Source organism: Coregonus clupeaformis, chromosome 26 (genome assembly GCF_020615455.1).
Source record: "Coregonus clupeaformis isolate EN_2021a chromosome 26, ASM2061545v1, whole genome shotgun sequence".
Classification (NCBI taxonomy): Eukaryota; Metazoa; Chordata; class Actinopteri; order Salmoniformes; family Salmonidae; genus Coregonus; species Coregonus clupeaformis.
Window position 1 is genome coordinate 38519784 of NC_059217.1, and position 17084 is coordinate 38536867.

General features: G+C 42.8%; 1 protein-coding gene across 4 annotated transcripts in view; it reads left to right on the forward strand.

Moving 5' to 3' along the window:
- The first annotated feature begins 583 nt into the window (after nt 1-583).
- pot1 (protection of telomeres 1 homolog) overlaps nt 584-17084 on the forward strand; it is a 44383-nt gene continuing 27882 nt past the window's right edge. For 2 of the 4 annotated variants that reach the window (XM_041849495.2, XM_041849496.2), the window contains exon 1: nt 589-733. The gene's annotated coding sequence lies outside the window, so the exon portion shown is untranslated. Of the gene's footprint in view, nt 734-17084 lie in introns of all 4 variants that reach the window. The other 2 variants (XM_041849494.2, XM_041849493.2) reach the window with 2 other exon arrangements.

Below are 17084 nucleotides of genomic sequence, written 5' to 3' on the forward strand. Positions count from 1 at the left end.
GGATGGGTATCCCTTTGTAGTCCAGTTTGCTATTATAAACTGGTTACCAATGTAATTAGAACAGTAAAAAAAAATGTTTTATCATACCCGTGGTATATGGTCTGACATACCACGACTTTCAGCCAATCAGCATTCAGAACCACCCAGTTCATAATATACCATTACATTAACGCTTCCCCAGCAATGCTCAGTAGGCTCAATTCATTATCTTTGGTATTTTTGCATCCCCACCGTTAAACATGTAGCCTACAGGCTACTGAAGCCATCTACAGTACCTCCACCAAAATGGTCTGAACAAAAAAGGAAACATGGGCGCGTTCAGAAGGGCGTAACGTTCTGAAAGCGTGGCAGATAGAAATGACTTGAAACCCTGCATAAGATTCTCTGGAAGCAGGTCTGACTGTTTGCACCCAAGCAATGAGCATCTATATTCATTTCAATTCAATGGGCTTTATTGGCATGGGAAACATATGTTTACATTGTCGAAGCAAGTGAAATAGATAACAAACTAAAGTGAAATAAACAATCAGAAACGAACAGTAAACATTACACTCACAAAACCTTCAAAATATATACTATAGCGACTTCCTCTCTGACCCAAGTGAACGCGACCCTCCATATGCCGTACGCATGCGCAAAAAGATGACGTCTGTCATACTGGTAGTTCGTTCCTCAATAGTTGAAAACAAGAGGGAAATTCAGGCAATCAGTCCGTGCTGCATGTAAACTCAAAGTAAGTTGACAAACTTTGACTTTAATTTCCACAACATAATTTATATCGGTGTCCTCGTCTGTCACGTATGAGGACAAACTGACTTGCTTTTGATCCTAGCAAGACTTATCTTGTTGTTTACTGCTAGCTGTGAAGAAGCTGGCTATCTCACCGACCAACGTTAGCTAGCCAACAGTCAGAAACGTTTCGTATGGTCAGAATATGGATAACTTTCTAGCTACTTAAGATCTAAATTAGGCAATTTATCTAATCAGATTGAGACATATTGTAGCGTCATATCTACCAGCAATTGTTTTAGCAAGTTAACGTTACCTAACTTAGCTATTTTAGCTACAAGTAGCTCTGGTCCATCGCACAACAACAACAAGTTGTATCTGTTTCCCTACCGATTTTGTTTAGTGACTGTCTTCAGTATACTTTCGTAACCTCAACAAAGTAAACATTTTGGTAGAGTGCTGAAGAACTGTTCCGTGTGCGCAGGATGTAATTTCTCCAAAAACGTTAGCTCTCCACGCGCATGCGTTGCATCTGAGCAGCGTGTGTATCAGGCGCATGCGAGTGGACCAGAGCGATAAAGCTAGCAAGTAAGCTGCAAACTGAAGCCAGCAAGCATAGCTATTGTCTTTAGCTAGCAAACTAGTCCAAAACATTTAAAGTTCAAGTTTTTATTGTCACATGCACAAATACAGTGAAATGCTTAACTTGCAAGCTCAACCCAATAGTGCAGTAATCAATATCTAAACAGTATAACTAATATATAATAAAGAAAACACTAAATAAGATGAGGGAAAGCTATATACAGGGTCAGTGCCAATACCAATTTTACAATGAACAGGGATACTGGTGTAGTTTGAGGTAGAGGTACAGGTAGGTGGGGGATTAGGAGAAAGTGACTGGTAGCAGGATAAATAATAATAATAATAGTAATATTAATAGTAAACTGTATGGAAGCAGCATAAGTGGTGGGTGGGTGTGTGAGGGTGTTAGTGTGTGCATGCAAGGTATTTCACCCCATTCACCTAGGGTGACCTATCTCTTCATAACGCTTTTCTAGACAGAAGCTGCATAAGAAATAAAATGGGCCAAGATCTACACTGTGGGCCCCAGAGCAGGCATAATGACCATTTAAGGGCACTGTAATTCCACTGTGTAATTGGTCCCCATTGGATGGCTGTGTGGTGGTACAGAGACAAACGAGTAATAATTAAGAATATTAAATAGCAGACTAGTTCTAGTGATCAAGACGGCACGTAGACAAAATAATTTAATCAAGTTCCAAATTGTTGAGAGCTATTGTTAATCATACATTCCTGTAATTAACAGCTGTGGTTTTCCGTCCTGATTTATAAGTTACTTTATTCACCTTTAGTTTTTCTTTGTAAATGTATCGCTTAAAAGGGCAAGTCAAGATCAAACCCTGTAGAGCTGTGGTGACCAGCCCTGGTCCTGGAGACCTACATGGTGGGCAGGTTTTTGTTCCTGGCCAGCACGAACACACATGTTCTAATTCATCAACACCTTGGTTAGGCTACTAGAATCAGCTGTTGTAGTGCTAGGCTGGGACAAAAGCTTGCTACTAGTATCAGGGCTGGAGGGACTGTCTAGGACTAGTTTACTATAAGAAAGTTGAATAGCCTAATGTTTGAAATCGAGCAAATGCGATTTTGTAGAAGAAGAAAAACTGCTCCGCAATCTACAGTAACACTCATGCAAAATATTGGAGCTGTACGCCAACGTCAGCACTGCACTTAGTTGTAGTGAGGTTTGCATCATCACTGTGTTACCAGTGCTGTGTTCACACCTTCAAGTGTTTTCTTAATTCTGCTCCTGTGTTTGTTTTTAGCCTATTGTAATCACTTCAATTAGGTTAGATCAGAGATACTGGGCCCAGAGTAGAGATGACACAATAAGGGACAACAAATACCAAAGACCTGTAGGCCTATAGGGAGGCAACAGACGAGGCCTTTGTTTTGCCCCCTCGGTTAGGGATGGGTATGGAATGGAATAGGTGTTTCCAGGTGAGACTGAGTGCAACAGAAATGGAGCATGATAATGATGGAATGCATTTTTATAGGTCTTCACAAGGTTTCAAAGAGCTTCTACATTGTAATTCACTGCATCCACCATCAGAACAGACTAACTTTCAGATTTCCTTAACCTATATACTCAAAGCTTGCTAGTTTCTTGAAGTGTTTTGAAGCACAGGGTAGATTATTGTGCTGGAAATTATTACAAATGTCCCACTTGAAGGGTGCAGATCTTGCTGACCTTGATGTTGACATCAGCCTCCTCTGGCATTATGGTACGTCACTTAAATCGGTGCAGGACAGTGTGATTACGCAAATAATACTAAAAAGAAAGCCTATTTGATAGGCCTTTCTCCTAAAGGTAGGCCTACCTACAGCAGCAGGGGTTTTCAAACCTCTCCTCGGGGTCCCCCAGGCGTTCCATGTATTTGAACTATTTTACTGCTAGTAGGGCTGTGACAGTCATGGAATTTTGGATGACGGTTATTGGTCAGCCAAATTACCGCGGTCACCGTAATAACTATTTGAATAGCACAAATAATAATAATATCTCTATATATTTTAAGACCCATTTTCTCCTCTCCTCCACTCCTGACTGCATGTGCTGTGGCTACAGGGAGGGGTGTTTTGCATAGGCAACCGAAGACTCGTTTGCTACAACATCTTGCTTGTTTCAGCAGTGCGCAACAAAGTTTCATGTTGTAGAGTCCATGGTACAGCAGAAACGGACTCAACCGCATGAATGCCCAGCCATCCCGTCTTCACTCAGCTGTTCTTTCCAACAAAAAACTAAAATGAATAACAAATTGTTTCAATGGTTATGATGGTTATTTTATTTTCATGACATCGTCATCCATAACCGTTGGTTACAGGGTTATACAGTAATTAAGGGATTGCGTTAGAGTTCAGAAAACTGCATTTTCAAAACTCAGACCATAAAAAAATCTGCGTTTTCAAACCATTTTACCTGCGTTTTCTTTTGAAAGTCAAGTGTTTCTTTTTAGTGATCAGGGGCGTGCAACTATAGGTTTCCTTCACAGAAAATAAATTAGTGCAACACATTCGTCAGAAATTAGCTTAATTTTTATCAGATGACAACAGAAGTGCAACACTATTTGGCAAGTAGCCACACACGTAAATGAGAAATCAAGGTATTTTTTGCAAACACAATGCATGGCCATCATATTTCTAATGTTTATCATAGAAAGAATGTAGCAAGATACATTTCCTAATGTTTTTCGTAAATGAGAAATCAAGGTATTTTTTGCAAACACAATGCATGGCCATCATATTTCTAATGTTTATCATAGAAAGAATGTAGCCAGATACATTTCCTGAGTTTTGAAAATGCAGTTTTCTGAACTCTAACGCAATCCCTTAATTACTGTATAACCGTGTAACCAACGGTTATGGATGACGATGTCATGAAAATAAAATCTTGCATTTCACCAAAGAAAAGTAGGCTGGCTACACCGAGAAAAGTACTGGAGAAAAGTATCTGCACATCAGTCAGAACACTGTCTGCTGATAGAATGCCTGTTCGTGTTCAACTGAAGCACAATATTTGTTTGATGCCGAGCAGAAATTACAATAAGAATTATTTTAGATCTGCGTTTATAAAACGCAGCAAGATATTTCTTATGCCTTTTATCAGGGGACCCCTGGTAATTGTGCCAGCCCTAACTGCTAATCACACCTTATTTAACTTGTCAACTAATTATATAGCTCTTCAGGTGAATCGGGTGAGCTAGTCTGTGGGTCCCCAAGGAGAGGTTGGAAAACCACTTCCCTATACTATGAGGTGAAGGTGTCTGTGGCCTTATCATGTTCACTCAGTAATAAACAGGGTTTAAATTAAGCCTAGCCAAAGTAGCCAAAGTTAATTTTAGCTGAAGTATAGCAAAGCTACATTTTAAATCATAGAAGTTATTCATGTCCTAAGCCTATCGCCAAGTGCTTTTAAGGTAGTGCCGTATTTGTCAAAGGTAGGGCATAACATGTTTAAATTGGCTCTGTAATTTTAACTAGTTTCTTTAAAAATCCCTGTTTACTTTAATCTGCTCTATCATTTAGGCTAATAGATTTGTTTTGCTAAATCGCCCGGTGCCATTATTTTAGAATCTCACCTTTTGGAAAGGCAGCGGCTAGAATCAAAGCATGAATCTTTAAGAGTAATGGTTCAGGTACAGGGGAATGTAATTATATAATAGATTATCACTGTGTGAAGAGGCCCCGTATGGAATTAATAAGCCTCTTATATTTTCCTGTCTCTTTCTTTGTAAAAAACAAGCAAATTATTCCTTTTGTTTAAATCTCCCCGCATCACTGGGCAATTCATTCACCACGTGTATTCTTCTCTGATGCGCACCAGAGGCTGCAATTTGGTGCTGGAGTGCCCAGTGTAATAGTGTGAGAATATTTATAAGCCCCAGTGAGGTTAGCCTGTGAAAGTTTGTCCAGTGCACCTCCCGTTTGAAGTAAAAACTGCATGCTGTGGATCACACAGTGCTGTGCAAGACCTTGGTATTATCCACCAGGGCATAGGTGTGCATTCATTCACTTGAATTCAACTAATGAACACACGGTTTCAGGACGCGGGCAGTAAGCCGTGGTCGACCCTCCCTATCTCCCACAGTGATCAGCCGACCCAAGCCTTACCATCATGGCTCCCAGTTCTGACCTTTTTGGCCAGTACTGGGCCCAGCTGAGATACTGTATGTGGATGAAAGTGAGGACTCCTAACAGAGACTGTAGGAGATAATATTTTATTTGAGTCTAATTGGATTCATGCCAGTGACATCTACAGTGAGGGATAAAAGTATTTGATCCCCTGCTGATTTTGTACGTTTGCCCACTGACAAAGAAATGATCAGTCTATAATTTTAATGGTAGGTTTATTTGAACAGTGAGACAGAATAACTACAAAAAAATCCAGAAAAACGCATGTCAGAAATGTTATAAATTGATTTGCATTTTAATTAGGGAAATAAGTATTTGACCCCCTCTCAATCAGAAAGATTTCTGGCTCCCAGGTGTCTTTTATACAGGCTACGAACTGATATTAGGAGCACACTCTTAAAGGGAGTGCTCCTAATCTCAGCTTGTTACCTGTATAAAAGACACCTGTCCACAGAAGCAATCAATCAATCAGATTCCAAACTCTCCACCATGGCCAAGACCAAAGAGCTCTCCAAGGATGTCAGGGACAAGATTGTAGACCTACACAAGGCTGGAATGGGCTACAAGACCATCGCCAAGCACCTTGGTGAGAAGGTGACAACAGTTGGTGCGATTATTCGCAAATGGAAGAAACACAAAATAACTGTCAATCTCCCTCGGCCTGGGGCTCCATGCAAGATCTCACCTCGTGGAGTTGCAATGATCATGAGAATGGTGAGGAATCAGCCCAGAACTACACGGGAGGATCTTGTCAATGATTTCAAGGCAACTGGGACCATAGTCACCAAGAAAACAATTGGTCACACACTACGCTGTGAAGGACTGAAATCCTGCAGCGCCGGCAAGGTCCCCCTGCTCAAGAAAGCACATATACAGGCCCGTCTGAAGTTTGCCAATGAACATCTGAATGATTCAGAGGAGAACTGGGTGAAAGTGTTGTGGTCAGATGAGACCAAAATGGAGCTCTTTGGCATCAACTCAACTCGCCGTGTTTGGAGGAGGAGGAATGCTGCCTATGACCCCAAGAACACCATCCCCACTGTCAAACATGGAGGTGGAAACATTATGCTTTGGGGGGGTTTTTCTGCTAAGGGGACAGGACAACTTCACTGCATCAAAGGGACGATGGACGGGGCCATGTACCGTCAAATCTTGGGTGAGAACCTCCTTCCCTCAGCCAGGGCATTGAAAATGGGTCGTGGATGGGTATTCCAGCATGACAATGACCCAAAACACACGGCCAAGGCAACAAAGGAGTGGCTCAAGAAGAAGCACATTAAGGTCCTGGAGTGGCCTAGCCAGTCTCCAGACCTTAATCCTATAGAAAATCTGTGGAGGGAGCTGAAGGTTCGAGTTGCCAAACGTCAGCCTCGAAACCTTAATGACTTGGAGAAGATCTGCAAATAGGAGTGGGACAAAATCCCTCCTGAGATGTGTGTGAACCTGGTGGCCAACTACAAGAAACGTCTGACCTTTGTGAACGCCAACAAGGGTTTTGCCACCAAACATGACAAGTAAGTAATGTTTTGCAGAGGGGTCAAATACTTATTTCCCTCATTAAAATGCAAATCAATTTATAACATTTTTGACATGTGTTTTTCTGGATTTTTTTGTTGTTATTCTGTCTCTCACTGTTCAAATAAACCTACCATTAAAATTATAGACTGATCATGTCTTTGTCAGTGGGCAAACGTACAAAATCAGCAGGGGATCAAATACTTTTTTCCCTCACTGTATAGTTTCATAGCCTTACCTAATAGGAAGGAACAGTATCTTGTTTTCAAAGCAGAGAGGTCTTTGCTCCGCTTCCTCGAAGTCTATGTAAGTCACATGAAGAAAAGTGGAAGTCCTGGCAGGTGGAATCTGCAATGAACATCGATGAGAAGAACCTTGTGCTTAAGTTCTGGATGGGAAGGCTAACTGATGAAGATGTTGAGCACTTTATCGAGAGATACTGCACCATTCTATAGCCAGCTGTAAAGGCTGTAGATAAGTATGGTATCTGGTACAGAGTGAGAAAGTACAGGGTGAAGTTGAAGAGGGGAAGGATGGGAGAGCTGTTAGAGGTGCCGAACGCAATCACTTGGGCCCTTACAGTGGTAGGATTTTCTACCCCGGACAGGTCCTGCGCTGCTTCACCTACAGCCAAAAAAAGTGGTTTCTATAGGTAAGATGGTGACAGTGATTAAGAACGTGGAGGGGGTGAATGAAGGGATAATGTTGATATTCCTTGCAATCATTCTCAAATCCTCTTTGTATTATGAAATGTAAATGTGATGTACTGTATTGATGATAATTTCCTCTGATGATTCCAAAAACTAGAGCAAATAGATAGGAGGGAAAATATAATAATATATCCTTTACGTAGACTATTAAATATGGAATAAAGATAATGATGATGATGATAATAACAATAATAATAATAATAATAATAATAATAATAATAATAAATCATAATAATAAAAAGAGAAGCAATAAAACTGCTCTCTGTAATTCATGAAAGAGAAAAGAAACATGTTGTTTTTTAAAGCTGATCTTGTACAAAAAAAAATAAAAAATGGTGTGGAGCTTTTTTTCATTAGTGTCTTCTGTCTGCTACCAATTCTTCCTTTGGGTCGTTTGACAGGGATTGGCCCAGGAGCCAATACTGGGGCCTTAACGGCAAGTGTTTGTGCTAAGATGGTAGCCTAAGTCACAACAGGTGCACAGAAGAGGAATAAGCTCCATTTTGAAAGAAGAAGAGCAGAGATACAAATGCCATCGGAGTCTGCTGTGAAACCTCAACAGAAGACTACGAATCAGGAGAGAAAGATGAAGACGACATTCTGGAAGAACCCTGTCCTATCACACTTCTTACATAAACAGCACAACAGCTGCAGCATCTCTGTTGGAGCCATAATTCCCCATGCACTGTAGAGATACAGGAACACAAAGCTTCCCTTGGCAGTGGGTATCGTTACATTTGGACAAGCCCTTTTGAAGACCTATTTCAGTAGCCCCATTCTGTAAGCCTTTCTCAAAACCAGATTATGGAAATATGGAGCAAGTGAAAAGGTCCTCCGTTCATCTGCAACAGTTTGTTTGACATGTAGCGACGCTTTGTCAGCATTGTGCTGGAGGCATCCCTGAATACAGATGTCGCTCTTTGTTCAACATGTTATTTTTTTCTTTACGCTTTCCCTTTACACTCTCTGCAACAGCAAGACATTTGGTACAGCATATTATTTACATGTTTTTCGTGTCGTGAATCCCTCGCTGGCAAGATTAGTGAAATCAAGCCGATTTACAAAGGCCTTGGTGGATGAAAGAATTGAAACAAACAGAAAATCTACTGACTATTCAGCACAAATGTTGAAATATTTGGGTGGTTAATTCGGTTGACTAAACAAAACTATCACATTGCTTTCATACTGGTATCACATATCACATTACCAGTCACACTGAAAGGTGTGTAGCCTTGGTCTAATCCGTAAAATCCCAGTTCAAAGGTGTCAGAGCGACACCTCACATCCAATTCCTAAACAAAGACAGCAATTTTGTGGTTTATCTTTTTTTAGCGTTTGATATAGAAATAGGTACCTCGACCTAGATTTTTTTTTTTTAGGACATTTTACAGTTTACACCTATTTATTGTGAAATTTTGTCTTCAAGCTTTTCTCTTTGTTTGGCATTTCTGGGAGTTGTGCCCCTCTCAAGCACAGCCTGATGGGAGTTTCTCTGTGAGGCCTGTCACCTTCAAATGCCACACTCGCCAAATGACACATGCCACTTGGAATTTCAGCTCCTTCAGTGTTTGCGGACCCATTTAGAATGGCACCTGTGGAGTGAAAATAGAAAGGAGAATTTGGACTGTCAACACTTGTTTTTGAATTAGCCTAATGCCTAAGGTTTGAATATTCTCTCTGTTTTTAATATAGACTATATGGTATTGGTCGGTATTAGGGTTTCCGTTAGCCGGTAATAACCGGCTTTTGGCCCTAACCAAAAAATGGAAAAGCCGATTTTAAATACAATTGGCGCAGGCCAATTGTCCGGGTGTCACGCCCTGACTCTAGGGACTTGTATTTGTTGAGTCAGGGTGTGTATTTTCTGTGTTGGGTTTGTCTATGTTAGAGTCTAGATTGTTTAGATCTATGTTGGCCAGGGTGGTTCCCAATCAGAGGCAGCGGTAGCTCGTTGTCTCTGATTGGGGACCATACTTAGGCAGCCTTTTGGCACCAGTCAGTTGTGGGATCTTGTTCCGTGTGAGGTATGTTATTTGTCTACCTTGGACTTCACGTTTCGTTTGTTGTTTTGGTTGTGCGTTTAGTCGTTAATAAACATTAATGCATATCACGCTGCGCCTTGGTCCTTCTCGTTCATGAACGAACGTGACAGAAGATCCCACCAATCCTGGATCAAGCAGCGTGACGAGGAGAGAGGATGGACTTGGGAGGAGATGAGCGAGAGTCTGGCAAGAGGGATGGAGGCCATGATCACGGGGGAGAGACAAGCCCAAAAAATTTTTAGGGGGGGGGGCTCATGCCCTGGACGACGAGGCAGCAGGAGGCCGCGATAGAGCGGTTTAGCTGTTTAGCAGAGGAGGCTGCCAGATTAAGGGGGTCATTGGTTCAGAGGGAGCAGAAGGAAGGTGTAGAGGCACGGCGAGAGGAGCTGGTTAGGCAGCAGAAGGAGCGGGGGTTAATGAAGGAACCCAGTCCCGCTCTTCGCACCAATCAAGTGGTGCGTGTCGCCAGTCCGGTCCGGCCCGTTCCTGCTTCCCGCACTAAGCCAGTGGTGTGTGTTCCCAGTACGGTGCGGCCCGTTCCTGCTCCTCGCATCAAGCCAGTGGTGCACGTCGCCAGCCCGGGCCGGCCTGTTCCTGCCCCTCGCACCAAGCCAGTGGTGCGCGTCTCCAGCCCGGTCTGACCTGTTCCTGTCCCTCGCACCAAGTCAGTGGTGCGTGTCGCCAGCCCGGCCCGGCCTGTTCCTGCCCCTCGCACCAAGCCAGTGGTGCGTGTGTCCAGTCCGGCACGGCCCGTGCCTGTTCCACCGGTGCCTGGTCCGGCACCGGTCAGCTGCTCCACTCCGGAGCCAGAGCAATCCGCTCCACCGGGGTCCAGTCCAGCTCCGGTCAGCGGCTCCACTCCGGAGCCAGAGCAGTCCGATCCACCGTCGTCGGGTCCAGTTCCGGTCAGCGGTTCCAGTCCAGACCCAGACGTCAGCCCCTCTCCAGGTTCGGCGTCTCCCACACCAGGGTCCAGACAGGGCGTGGTACTTCGTGGGAGGAAGGAGAGAGGAAGCAGCGCGCCAAGGTCCAGACCAGGGGCGCAACGGGGAGGTGGAGAATAAGTGGTGGTCACACCCGGAGCCGGATCCGCCTCCGAGGCGGAATGCCCACCCGGCCCCTACCCTGTTAGGTTTATGTGGCGCGGTCGGAGTCCGCACCTTTGGGGGGGGGGGGTACTGTCACGCCCTGACTCTAGGGACTTGTATTTGTTGAGTCAGGGTGTGTATTTTCTGTGTTGGGTTTGTCTATGTTAGAGTCTAGATCGTTTAGATCTATGTTGGCCAGGGTGGTTCCCAATCAGAGGCAGCGGTAGCTCGTTGTCTCTGATTGGGGACCATACTTAGGCAGCCTTTTGGCACCAGTCAGTTGTGGGATCTTGTTCCGTGTGAGGTATGTTATTTGTCTACCTTGGACTTCACGTTTCGTTTGTTGTTTTGGTTGTGCGTTTAGTCGTTAATAAACATGAATGCATATCACGCTGCGCCTTGGTCCTTCTCGTTCATGAACGAACGTGACACCGGGAGAAGAATAAAAGAAATTCCATTGCGAAATAATGCTTTTTAGCCTGTCCAGTTGATGGAAATACATTTGATTGGTCGCGCTTATCGGTCTATAGGTTAATTTGCATAATTTAGTGGAATTAAATTGGCGTGTGTGTAGACTACAGTATATCCATTATGTATCTTATCACACACGTACAGCATACAGATACAGAGCCTTTGAGCGGAACATCTGTCGGACAACACGAGAGCTGCTGCTACAGCATCTCAAATGGCAACGGAAGGCAGGCTTTCATCAGCGTGTCACAGACCACTTTGCAATGAGCTGGAGGCAGTATGCATTTTTAAAACATATATTTAATTGTTTGAAAGTTATATTTAATATTATGAGGCATGTCTTACCTTGCTTCAAAGTAGCCTAGCCAAAATCAACTTTCTTTCATTGTCCAGTAGCCAAAGGCACAATCCTAGTCATATTAGCAACCCATTCTACTTGTTGCATATTAGATCTCCCCTCTTTCTACATTTGTAATGGGTGTTTTCCTGCTAATTGCATTATGGAATGAACATTCAAGTGTAACCTAGCCTACTGCCTTGTGCGCCTTGCTGCACTTACAAAAGTATGTGGACACCTGCTCGTCGAACATCTCATTCTAAAATCATGGGCATTAATATGGAGTTGGTTCCCCCCTTGCTGCTATAACAGCCTTCACTCTTCTGGGAAGGCTTTCCATTACATGTTGGAACATTGCTGAGGGGACTTGCTTCCATTCAGCCACGTGCATTAGTGAGGTCGGGCACTGATGTTGGGCGATTAGGCCTGGCTCGCAGTCGGCGTTCCAATTAATCTCAAAGATGTTCGATGGGGTTGAGGTCAGGGCTCTGTGCAGGCCTGTCAAGTTCTTCCACACCGATTTCGACAAACCATTTCTGTATGGACCTCGCTTTGTGCACGGGGGCATTGTAAATGAAAATGCTGTCGATCAAATGTCCGGGGCCACATTTTCCTAACGGAAATCCTGGTCGGTATCTGTATTTTTTTTTTATCAGTCAGAAAAATACCAGAGTGTGCAATTGTCTTCCCTGAGCCACTGCTAGGCTATATTCCAGAGTGTTCAAAGATTCAAAGGGCTCCAAAAATGTTTTTGCCCATATCGTGCAGCTTTACTGTGTGGAAAAGGCGGCGTATGGAAAGTTTTTCATATTTGTTTGTTTGACATGGTGGGATCTTTTTGTGTATAAAATTAATTATACGAGAAATGGAGGTGGAAACACCTTAATGTGCAGATATTGATATAATTACCATCATATCAAAGTAAACTTGGAGTCAAGTGATGATATGGTATGATATGGTGTGTGGTCCTCCCACTATGAATTGGGAAACCATGCAGTTTATTAGGCTACAGATTAAATAAGTTATGATGAACTGCACAGGGTGGTGAAAGTGCAGTGTTGAACTTGATTCTCCTTTCCAATAAGTATCGAGGGTCTTATTCTGGTGACGATCGATGCTTGACTGTCTTTTGACAAATACACCACTGGAAACACCACTGGTGGGAAAATGCTCATATTTTCTTTATGTGGATTTTAGAACATTCAAATGAAAATCTGTCGGCAATTGGATGAAAACCTAGCTACAGTCACACTCAAATGTTAGTTGCAATGAAGGTGGTGTTAAGGAAGAGTCTAGTAACTGCTGATTCACAACCACATTTCAAAATTGCACCTTGTGTATTCTACTATTCTAACTCTCAACAGTAAGCATTTCTTTTTCGTTTTTGGACATTTATTTGCGGGCCTACAAAAGGGGGGCCCTTTGTGAATTAAAGCCATGTCATCTCCTACAGTATCCACTATGACACTCCCTCTAAGGATGTTGACTGAATAAGAAACCCTTCCTATGCTGTCGTGCAGAAGTGAGTGGCACGAATCATCATTGCGCCCTCAGTCTGTCCCCAGCCCAATCTCCTTGACGACGTGAGGGGCGTGAGGGGACAACCCAAGGACAAGTGTCTGAGGCAGGGTCTGTCTGGCTGGACCGACCGCTAATCATCCCCCCCCCTCTGTCAGGCTGGACCGACCCTCCACTCACCTGCAGAGAGTCTGACTCAGGAACAGAGTGATGCTGAGTTTTAAATTGGGTCTGTGAGAGAGTGGCCTTGGCTCCGACGGCGCATAACTAGGCTCTCGCATGCACTCACATTCACACTGGCAAGCCGTTCCCCAGCCGATAAAAGAGCAATGGAAAACACCTGCTGTACCGTTTTATCTCCAATGGGGTTTTTACTCAGCCAAAGGATACATTTTCATAAACCTGCAAGAGCATAAAACTGATTCAGCTGGCGTTTTTATATTCAGGAAATGAACCTATGTTACAGGCTAATGTTAAGGCAATTGGGTTTTTAACAAAATGGCTTGGATTTTGCAATGTCCTATCATTAAGAGGAGACTTGGGTATCATAAAGTACAATTATGATTATTATTGGTTAAAGAAAATAGCGGGGGAAAATAAAGTATACCAGTTTAATTTAAGGACCAAAACATTGACAGCTGTGCCATACAGATTGCAAAATAGTTGGGAAGAGCTTTTCGATGTACCGATTCCATGGCACATGGTTTATGAACTGATACACAAAACAACGCAGGATTCAAAACGTAGAGTTTATCAATTTAAATTATTATACAAAATTCTTGCAACCAAAATAATGTTATTTATATATATATATATATATATATATATATATATATATATATATATATATATATATATATATATATATATATATATATATATAGCACCAGTCAAAGGTTTGGACACACCTACTCATTCAAGGGGTTTTCTTTTATTTTTACTATTTTTTTTACATTGTAGAATAATAGTGAAGACATCAAAACAATGAAATAACACATGGAATCATGTAGTAACCAAAAAAGTGTTAAACAAATCAAAATATATTTTATAATTGAGATTCTTCAAATAGCCACCCTTTGCCTTGATGACAGCTTTGCACACTCTTGGCATTCTCTCAACCAGCTTCACCTGGAATGGTTCCCACATATCCTGAGCACTTGTAGGATGCTAAACCATCTCAATTGGGTTGAGGTTGGGGGATTGTGGAGGCCAGGTCATCTGATGCAGCACTCCATCACTCTCCTTGGTAAAATAGCCCTTACACAGCCTGGAGGTGTGTTGGGTTATTGTCCTGTTGAAAAACAAATGATAGTCCCACTAAGCCCATACCAGATTGGATGGTGTAGCGCTGCACAGCAGTCTCAACGTCAACAGTGAAGAGGCGACTCCGGGATGCTGACCTTCTAGGCAGAGTTGCAAACAAAAAGCCATATCTTAGACTGGCCAATAAAAAGAAAATATTAAGATTGGCAAAAGAACACAGACACTGGACTTTTTCTTTGCAACTCTGCCTAGAAGGTCAGCATCCCGGAGTCGTCTCTTCACTGTTGACGTTGAGACTGGTGTTTTGCGGGTACTATTTAATGAAGCTGCCAGTTGAGGACCTGTGAGGCATCTGTTTCTCACTAATGTATTTGTCCTCTTGCTCAGTTGTGCACCTGGGCCTCCCACTCCTCTTTCTATTCTGGTTAGAGCCAGTTTGCTCTAAATCAGCCGTTTCCAGCTACAATAGCCATTAATAATGTCTACACTGTATTTCTGATCAATTTGATGTTATTTTAATAGACAAAAAAAAGCTTTTCTTTCGGAAACAAGGACATTTCTAAGTGACCCCAAACTTTTGAACGGTAGTGTATACAGTGAGGGAAAAAAGTATTTGATCCCCTGCTGATTTTGTAAGTTTGCCCGCTGACAAAGACATGATCAGTCTATAATTTTAATGGTAGGTATATTTGAACAGCGAGACACAGAATAACAACAAAAAAATCCAGAAAAACGCATGTCAAAAATGTTATAAATTGATTTGCATTTTAATGAGGGAAATAAGTATTTGACCGCCTCTCAATCAGAAAGATTTCTGGCTCCCAGGTGTCTTTTATACAGGTAACGAGCTGAGATTAGGAGCACACTCTTAAAGGGAGTGCTCCTAATCTCAGCTTGTTACCTGTATAAAAGACACCTGTCCACAGAAGCAATCAATCACTCAGATTCCAAACTCTCCACCATGGCCAAGACCAAAGGATCTCCAAGGATGTCAGGGACAAGATTGTAGACCTACACAAGGCTGGAATGGGCTACAAGACCATCGCCAAGCAGCTTGGTGAGAAGGTGACAACAGTTGGTGGTCGATTATTCGCAAATGAAAGAAACACAAAATAACTGTCAATCTCCCTCGGCCTGGGGCTCCATGCAAGATCTCACCTCGTGGAGATGCAATGATCATGAGAACGGTGAAGAATCAGCCCAGAACTACACGGGGAGGATCTTGTCAATGATCTCAAGGCAGCTGGGACCATAGTCACCAAGAAAACAATTGGTAACACACTACACCGTGAAGGACTGAAATCTTGCAGCGCCCGCAAGGTCCCCCTGCTCAAGAAAGCACATATACAGGCCCGTCTGAAGTTTGCCAATGAACATCTGAATGATTCAGAGGAGAACTGGGTGAAAGTGTTGTGGTCAGATGAGACCAAAATCGAGCTCTTTGACATCAACTCAACTCGCCGTGTTTGGAGGAGGAGGAATGCTGCCTATGACCCCAAGAACACCATCCCCACCGTCAAACATGGAGGTGGAAACATTATGCTTTGGGGGTGTTTTTCTGCTAAGGGGACAGGACAACTTCACCGCATCAAAGATACGATGGACGGGGCCATGTACCGTCAAATCTTGGGTGAGAACCTCTTTCCCTCAGCCAGGGCATTGAAAATGGGTCGTGGATGGGTATTTCAGCATGACAATGACCCAAAACACACGGCCAAGGCAACAAAGGAGTGGCTCAAGAAGAAGCACATTAAGGTCCTGGAGTGGCCTAGCCAGTCTCCAGACCTTAATCCCATAGAAAATCTGTGGAGGGAGCTGAAGGTTCGAGTTGCCAAACGTCAGCCTCGAAACCTTAATGACTTGGAGAAGATCTGCAAAGAGGAGTGGGACAAAATCCCTCCTGAGATGTGTGCAAACCTGGTGGCCAACTACAAGAAACGTCTGACCTCTGTGATTGCCAACAAGGGTTTTGCCACCAAACATGACAAGTAAGTAATGTTTTGCAGAGGGGTCAAATACTTATTTCCCTCATTAAAATGCAAATCAATTGATAACATTTTTGACATGCGTTTTTCTGTTTTTTTTTGTTGTTATTCTGTCTCTCACTGTTCAAATAAACCTACCATTAAAATTATAGACTGATCATGTCTTTGTCAGTGGGCAAACGTACAAAATCAGCAGGGGATCAAATACTTTTTTCCCTCACTGTATATATGGGGGATACAACCATCCCAGCTCTGCAGATGTTAGTTTTTTGGGTGTATATATAATATTTGTATTCACAGTTAATGAAAGATCAAATGTAAAGACATTGTACATTTTCCCCCCTTTTGTCCCCCTTCGACCTCCCTCCTCCCATCTCTTACCCCCGAATGCCTCCAAACACATTTAAAGAAAAATTGAAAGTTATTGAGTTGTCAGAAAACAAAACAAAAGTATACAACAATGTTACTTCAATACAAGCAAAAATGTAATAGCCTAACAATTTCATGTGATTAGGTGATCTTATAGGCCTATACAGCAGTGATCTCAAGGGGTGGGGGTGGGGCCAAGAGTACTAATTTGGAGGAAGTGTTTGGAGCTGTTCATCAGGTCCCAGTTGGTTGACCCTCTAATGGTATTTCTAATTGTAGGAACAGCATCAGATCTTTGTGCCATAGAGAGGCTAAGGGAGGATGATATATTTCCAATCCAATCTGTG